General features: G+C 42.8%; 1 pseudogene; it reads right to left on the bottom strand.

Moving 5' to 3' along the window:
• Positions 1-2,496: 2,496 nt before the first annotated feature.
• On the bottom strand, positions 2,497-5,529 carry LOC110350889 (docking protein 2-like; annotated as a pseudogene).
• Positions 5,530-8,483: the final 2,954 nt, after the last annotated feature.

Raw genomic sequence — 8,483 nt, 5'->3', positions numbered from 1 at the left:
GAATGCAGCAAATCAAGAAGATTATACACCATGACCAAGTAGGATTCATTCCAAGGATACACGGATCATTCAACATAAGCAAATCAAATGTAGTACACCATTATTAACAGAGCCAAAGACAAAAATCACATGATCATCTCAATAGACACACAAAAAAGCATTTGACAAAGTCCAACGCCCATTCATGATAAAAATCCTACAGAAAATTGAAATAGATCATCTTTATCTCGATCCCATAAAAATCTTCTGTGACAAATCAACAGCCAACATTATACTAAGTGATCAAAAACTGAAAGCTTTCTCTCTAAAATCAGGAACAAGAGAGGGATGACCACTGTCACTATCCCATTCAATATAGTTCTGGAAACATTAGCCAGGGCAATTAGACAAGAGAAAGAAATAAAAGGAATAAAAATAGGAAAGGAAGAAGTCAAATTGTCATTATTTGCAGATGACATGATACTCTATGTAGAAGATGCCCAAAACTCCACCAAAAGACTTCTAGATTTTTTTTTTTCAGTACCGGGAATCAAACTCAGGACCTTGTGCTTGCCAGGTAGGCGTGGTGCCGCTGAGCTACATCCCCAGTCAAGACTTCCAGATTTAATAACCAAATTCAGTTGCATAGCTGTATACAAAGTCAACACTCAAAAATTAATAGCATTCCTGTATACAAATAACATTCACTGAGAGAGAAATTAGGGAAACCACATCTTTCATAATAGCATCCAAAAAAATTGAAATACTTAGGAATCAATCTAACAAAGAAAGTGAAAGAGCTTTACATTGAAAACTACAATACTCTGAAAAAGGAGATCAAAGAGGATATCAGAAGGGCCAGGGATTTAGCTCAGTGGTTCTGCCACCTGCCTCGCAAGCGCAAGGTCCTGAGTTTGATCCCCAGTACCAAAAAAAAAAAGAGGATATCAGAAAATGGCAAGCTATCCCTTGTATCCCTTGCTCTTGGGTAGGAAGAACCAACATAATGGAAATGGCTATACTCTCAAATTGTTATACAGATTTAATGCAATTCCAATCAAAATACCAATAGCATACCTCACAGAATTAGAGAAAACAATCCTAAAATTTGTTTGGAACCAGAAGAGTTCTAGAATAGCAAAAACAATTCTGGGCAACAAAGGCAAGACAGGAGGCATCACAATCCCTGACTTTAAATTATACTACAAAGCTACTGTGATAAAAACTGCCCTGAGGATTAATGGATCAGATTAGAAGATGCAGAAATAACCTCAAACACACTCAGCCAACTTTGACAAAGGGGTAAACATCTTCACTGGAAGAAAGATAGCCTCTTTAATAAATGGTGCTGAGGGGCCAGGGATTTAGCTCAGTGGTGCCGCCGCCTGCCTCGCAAGCACAAGGTCCCAAGTTTGATTCCTGGTAACAAAAAAAAAACAAACCCAAAAAACTAAAACTAGAGGTTCCATTTGACTCAGCTATTCCTCTTCTTGGTATCTTCCTGAAAGAATGAAAAACATCATGCCACAGTGATACATGCACACTCATGTTTATAGCAGCACAGTTTGTAATAGCTAAATCTTGGAAATAGCCCAAATGCCCATCAAACAACTAATGGATAAAGAAGATGTGGGTTTTTTATACAATGGAGTACTATTTGTGTACAAGAAGGCTATTGATTTTTGAGTGTTGACTTTGTATCCAGCTACTCTACTGAATCTGTCAATTAAGTCTAGAAGTCTTTTGGTAGAGTTTTTTGGGTCTTCTAGGTAGAGTATCATATCGTCAGCAAATAACAGTTTAACTTCTTCCTTTCCTATCTTTATTCCTTTTCTGTATTTTGCTACTCTTTTTAAAAATTGGCCTGGTCTCCACTTATTCCAGTTTATAAATGGCTTTTTCTCTGTGTTTTGGGCCAGAACGCCACCATGTTACCTTGCCATGTGGCCAGCAGCCATTTTGTCTTGTTGTGTAACCATGCTTAACTTTTAGGAGGGTGTGTGTCACCAGCTGCCTCCATCTTTGTCTCTCTTGATCTTTTTTTTTTTCTTTAGAAACACTTAATGCCACTCAGAAATCTGAAACCTGCAGAAAGCTGCAGCCATCCTCCGGGGACCTGAGACCAGAGCTGTCCCCAGAAGGGGACATCAACCAGGGTGACTTGTGGACATGTTTTTGTCTTCTGCCCTAAATGACCAGGCTCCCTTTAGGGCCAGGAAAGAGAGGAGGAAGTGGAAAAGGAGTAGGAGGAGCATGGGTCTCTTTAAGGCGCTCCTCCTGCTCTGGGCTGGTGACTCACCCAGAGGGCTCTGGGAGGAACAGTCCATCAGGCCCTGAAGCCTGGGGCTCTGGAACAGGCAAAGGGAGAAGTTGCAAGAGGAGGCACACCTTACCCATCCCCCTCCTCCCTGGCTTCTGACCCCCTCCCCAGGGTATACTTCAACATGGCCCCATCTCCTCAGTACCCCTTCATTTTGGGCCTTTAAGTACAACATTATAGTACTCAGTCCCCTGTGGTCAGCAAGATACAGAAAAGTCCTTCTGGGGGTCACTGGGGCCCCCATCTGCTGTAGCCTTCCTCCTCCATGCCTGCCCCCCGGGACTCCTGCGGGGTGTCATACAGGGACAGGGTGGCCACGCCCTCAGGCTCACCATATATATGGTCAGGCACAGGGGGCCTGGGCTCCTTGATGCTATCATACAAAGGGTCTGCCGAGAGCAGGGAAGGGCCTGCCAGGACGCCTGGTAGCTTTTTGCTCAGCGAGCGGGCCACAGCATCAAAGGGCACGGCGTACTAGCCCTCAGGGGGCCGAGTGCCAGGCTGGGTGACAGCTGTGGTGGGAGCGAGTCGTGGGGCTGGGAGTTGGGGTTCTCGGGCCAGGGCAGCATGGTGGGCACTCCAGGCACTGTGGCTGGCACAAGTGGGGGCCCAGGCGGGGCAGCAGTCTTCTGCGCAGCAATGGCCTCTTCCAGGGCCAGGAAGATCTCGTTGCCTTGGCGGGTCTCGAACTCAAAATTGCCCTCTCCAGAGACACAGTTCTGGCCGGCCTTGAAGGAGAAGGTCACCTGGAGAGAGGGGAGCTAGGGGAGCTGGCAGGCCCCAGGGCCCACCTAGCCTCCACCAGGAACTGAGTGTCCCCCGAGCTCTCTTAGCCATGTTTTGCCTCTGCTCTGCCTTCATCTCCCTCCCTTCCATCCACACACAGAGCTGAGCATACAGTTTCTCCTCTATCTTTTTAAAAAATAACTGGCCTTGGGCGAGGGATTTAGCTCAGTGGTTCCGCCTCCTGCCTCGAAAGCACAAGGTTTTGAGTTTGATCCCAGTACCAAAAAAAAAAAGAAATGATAAAATAACTGGCCTTATGAGATAAGCTTCTGGTTTTAGAGAGCATATAGACTTACAGAAATCCAGAGAGAGGGGAATCTTTTTCTTTTTTCCTGCACACACACACAAATGACAACAACAACAACAACAAACTGTGTATTATTCCTTTAAACACCCATGAAACCTTTAGGGAAGCAGAGCTACAACCAGAAAATCACAGCTACAGTCTCAGGAAAATGCCAGTGCATACATTGGGGCATGAATGTGGGCCCACAGGCAATACTGAACGCCTGTCCCAGTGGGGTGTGACCATCTTATTACAGCTCCAGAAGAAATGTGGACACAAGAAAAAAAACTTGTCCATTTTAAAATGCCCAAAGCTTTGGCCAAACCAAGTGCCAGGCAAGAAGAGTGGTGCTAAGGTGGGCGCTGAGCATGCTGACAGCAGTGCCACCCACTCCAAGTGGACATGCCTCGACAGTGGGTCCACTGTATGAAGGGGAGAGAAGGACACAGAAAATTTGTTTTTCTAATTCATAAGCCCTTGGACCATGAGAATCCATATTAAACCCCATCACCAAGACAGTCTAGATTTTGAGCTTGATGCAATGACAAGAAAGGTCTTGAGGTTGTCTTCCTGGATGGGGAAAAAGAAGAGTGTTCTCTCTGTATAGGAAAGAGGTACAAGAGATTTTTTTTTTTTTTTTTGGTGGTACTGGGGATCAAACTCGGGTCCTTGCGCTTGCATAGCAGGTGGCAAATCCACTGAGCTAAATCCCCGGCCCAACAAGAGATTTTTAAAAATGGTTTTTTGGGGTTTTTTTGGTACCGGGGATTGAACTCGGATCCTTGCGCTTGCACAGCAGGTGGTGAAACCACTGAGCTAAATCCCCAGCCCAGAAAATGGTTTTTTGAGACAGGGTCTTGCAGTGTAGTTCAGACTGGCCTTGAACTCTTTATGTAGCCCAAAGTGGTCTTGAACTCATAGCTATCCTCCTGGCTCAGCCTCCCAAGTGCTAGGATTACAGGCATGTGTCACCACACTCAGCTTGAAATGGGTATTTGGTGGCCAGAAGAGTGGACTGTGGCAGAGTCCTGCTGTACATATAAATAGACTACATTTCCTAGCCTCCTTCACAGATAGGTGTGGCCATGTACCTGATGAATATTATAACTTCTAGACCTGGTCCATGAAAACCATCCAGGAGTGATCTTTCATGATTTTCCTTACTCTGTGCTGGCTAGAAGGTGATGATCCCTGGGGAAACCTTGGAAACCACACATTGAAGATGGCCAAACCACATGATGGAATTTGAGTAGCTGCATCATCACTCAAAAGAGAGCTGTCTAAGAGAACTTAACCACGAACACATCTATTCATGGACTGGATTGTTAGGTGAATCAAGATTAGGTTAAATCAATGAGATTCTGAGGATTCATCTAAGACAAGGTTCTCAAAGTGTGGCCCTTCTAGACCAATGACATCAGTATCACTTATTAGAAAAAAATTCTCAGGTCCTACCCCAGATCTATTGAATCAGAAACTGTGACAGTGAGGCCCAACAAGCCCTCTGATGATCCTGATTCACACTGAAGTTTGAGAACCACTAACCTAAGAAAATTACTAGTGTTAACTAATAAAACACCCAAGTAAGCAGCCCTTAAAATTATCAGACCACTTTTGCTATTATTTCTCACTGGTATGAGGTTTTGCTATTGGCCACTGCTCTAACTCTACTGACAGAAGATTCTGGCTCTTCACCCTGATCTCAGTGCAAACCATCTCAGACCCTGAAGGGAGAATGATTCTTTTCACTTGGTGATAAGCTCATCTGAGATTGTCTTTAACAGGGTTTCATCAATGTTTGTTTTTTCTGAATCTTGGCATCCATGAGCTCATAGGCCAGATGCCACAAAATACTCTTCAGTTAGGGTGATCAGCTCATCCTAGTGCACCTGGAAATTTCCCAATTTTAGCATGAAAAATCATACATCCCAAGAAACCATTCAGTCCCAGGCAGTCTGTGATGTTTGATCACCTTAATCAGTGTTGGTTGCAAAAGTCATTTTTATAACCCAGGTCCTTTTCTTGCACAAGAGTGGTCCATGGCTCAACAGGTCAGGCAACTCTATCTTTTTAACTTTCAAACACGAAAGTTCTAATTACTCCATCTTTCCCAGACAGTTGACTCACACACCTTTGAAGCCAGATTCCCCGACTGCATCCTGGTGTCTCCTTGTAGTCCCTTTTCTGGGTGTGTGATTGCACAGTAAGTGACTTTCTGCAGCAAGGGATAGTTTGCCTTCCTAAAGGTGATAGAGGTAACTTTCCAGCACTTAACCTCACTAAAGTAGTTAAGGGAGGTAGGGACCCATATTTGTTAGTTAAATATCTTCTCCATACTTAAGCCTGACTTTATACCACAAGTAAACTGTTAACTCTGCGATATGTTTCATACAATGAAAGTTAAGGACAAGTAAAAATAAGGGCTTCTTTATTTTTCTTAGTTTCCTCAAGATGTATACAGAACACTAGCTTTCAATAGTGGGCCTGGGGTGCAGGTCTAAACTAAGTGAGAGTGATATTTTAAAGTATAAATCCCCCACTGATATGTCCTGGTGGGGGAAACCTCAGGTGACTTTGATTCATCCCTTTTGTTAATCGTAGTACCAGAACAGGGGTTTTCAAACTTAGTACTATTGACTTCTAGATCTGATAATTCTTTGTTGTGGGGAGCTATCCTCTGTGTTGTAGGATGTTTAGCAGGAGCCCTGTCCTTTATCATTATATGCAAATAGACCCAGCCACAGTTATGATAATCAAAAATGTCTCCAGAAATTGCAAAACCTGTAGGTAGGGTCACTAGAAAAGCTAAATATGTAGGATATGCTCACTCTGTGGGATATAATTATACTTAAAAATCACTGTTTATTTGAAATTCTAATTTAACTGGACATCTGCATTTTTATTTGCCAAATCCGACAACTCTGTCTGGAAGGTAAAATTGTTCATAGTTGTACTCCATTAGAGTAAGCCTGGATATAACTTATTAAATCCATGGATAAAAGTAACAGAAAGTACAATTAAATATCATGCCACTAAAGACACACTTTTTTTTTAAAAGATACACTTTTAGAGGATGGGGATGTTCCTCACTGATAAAGCACTTGCTTAGCATGCTCAAGCCATTGGGCATCATCCCTGCCAACACAAGAAAAAAAGACAATACATTTTCCATATATAATCTAAAGAAACAACAAGAGAGAGATTGTTTGAACAATAGACTCAGAAATGTAATTAGAACTGAAGAAACAATGTAGGTTCTATGAAGGGAGGGATCTTTTATTATTGATATATTCCAGTTGCCTTGAAGAGTGCCTGGCATGAGACATGATCAAAAGATATGGCAAATGTTCAAATTTTTAAATAAATGTATTAAAGACACAATGCCACTAATTACCTTTAAAATATACCTTTCACTTCAAACACAATTATCTTATTGTTCTTACCACTTTTTAGTATATGTGCTGCCGAAGCGAGTACTGTTCTTACCACTTTTTGAAGCAGTTCTAGAAGTCCTCTCTTGTGAGTGTCTTTAGTTGTGCTGTTGTGACTGCCTCAATATCCTGAATTGATTCAAAACATTTACCTTTCCTGTTCATTTTGACTTTTGGGAACAGCCAGAAATCACATGGTGCAAGATCCGTTGGATAATGTGGATGGAGGGCACACTTTAATGTTTTTATGAACCTGCATTTCTATTGGATGGCACTTGATGGGAGAATTCATCTTATTTTTGCTTGTTTGTTTATTTGGGGTTTTTCTGAGACAAGGTCTCACTGTGTAGTTCAGGTTGGCCTTGAGCTCACTATGTAGCCCAGGCTGGCCTCAAACTTCCTTCTGAGTGCTGGGATTACAGGCATGCACCACCATGCCTGGCTATTTCTGATCACATCTCATAAATAAATTCACAAGGTCCAGGGATTTAGCTCAGTGCTTTCGCCGCCTGCTGCGCAAGTGCAAGGACCTGAGTTCAATCCCCAGTACCAAATAAATAAATAAATAAATTCATAAAACAGACTTCCAGAACTGCTTCAGAAAGTGGCAGGAACAATGGGATATGTGTGTTCAAAATGAGGGGGAGTATACCGGGGGACTTAATGACCTTTTTTTTTTACTGTAATAGAATTTTTAAACATTCAACATATGTGGTAGCCGTCATACAATACTTGTTGAATGAATGAACACATTGGTGGTGTGAAGTGTGGGGTGAAGTGCCCATGTGATTGGATAGTTCCCTGTAAATGATGGATGCTGATGTTTCTCCAGAAAGATGATTCTATGTCATGTTCAGAATCCTACAGGAATGAACTGAGGATGTGAGGGCGATGTAGCTGTGACATCTGTCATCCCATTGATTGCCAAGGTTGATTCAACTGATCTGGCTGGCTAGGTGTGTGTCCCCTTCCTCCCTCACACTCCACGTGCATCCCTCACAAAGCACTCAGTGAAAGAGAATGACCACCCCTGATAGAGGAGGACAGTCTCCTTAGTCAAGGGTTTAGGAGTAGCTGTACTCCCCTGATAGAACCTCCAAATAAGCTCCCAAGAGATGAACTGAGAGTACCATAACTCTAAGAGAGAGGGAGGGAGGGAGAGAGGGAGGGAGGGAGAGAGAGAGAGAGAGAGAGAGAGAGAGAGAGAGAGAGACAGAGAGACAGAGAGACAGAGAGACAGAGAGAGACAGAGACAGAGAGACAGAGAGAGAAACAGAGAAAGATTGATTTAAGAATAGGAGTCAATCCAGTCCTGAAGTTTACCTATCCCTTTTCCTCTAAGAAATGAAAATCAAAGTATTTTATTTTACTTTGATTTCAGATCCAGTAAAGTTAAATTTTATTTTTGACTTAATGTTTGCATCATTAAGGGCATGAACTCAAACAGATAAATGGTAGTTTGACTAATTCTACTTCTTCCATGGCCCTTCTTTTTCTACCTCTCTGGAGTCCTTTCCCTGACTGAGTTTAAACAGTTAAATAAAAGCTGGAGAGTTTTCAGCTTTGGGGCTTCTCCTGGGAGTCTCCCTAATGCTGGGCATTCTTGGTGGAGATAGGCCCTCTGGGCACTCTTGGTGACTAAACTAAATCTTGTCTCCTAGTAATCATTCATCCTCTGCAG

Source organism: Heterocephalus glaber, unplaced genomic scaffold, assembly GCF_053883595.1.
Source record: "Heterocephalus glaber isolate CG9 unplaced genomic scaffold, H.glaber_assembly_v1.0 deba00001600, whole genome shotgun sequence".
Classification (NCBI taxonomy): Eukaryota; Metazoa; Chordata; class Mammalia; order Rodentia; family Bathyergidae; genus Heterocephalus; species Heterocephalus glaber.
Note: the sequence above shows the minus strand (reverse complement) of the source record. Positions and strands in the feature narration are given on the sequence as shown.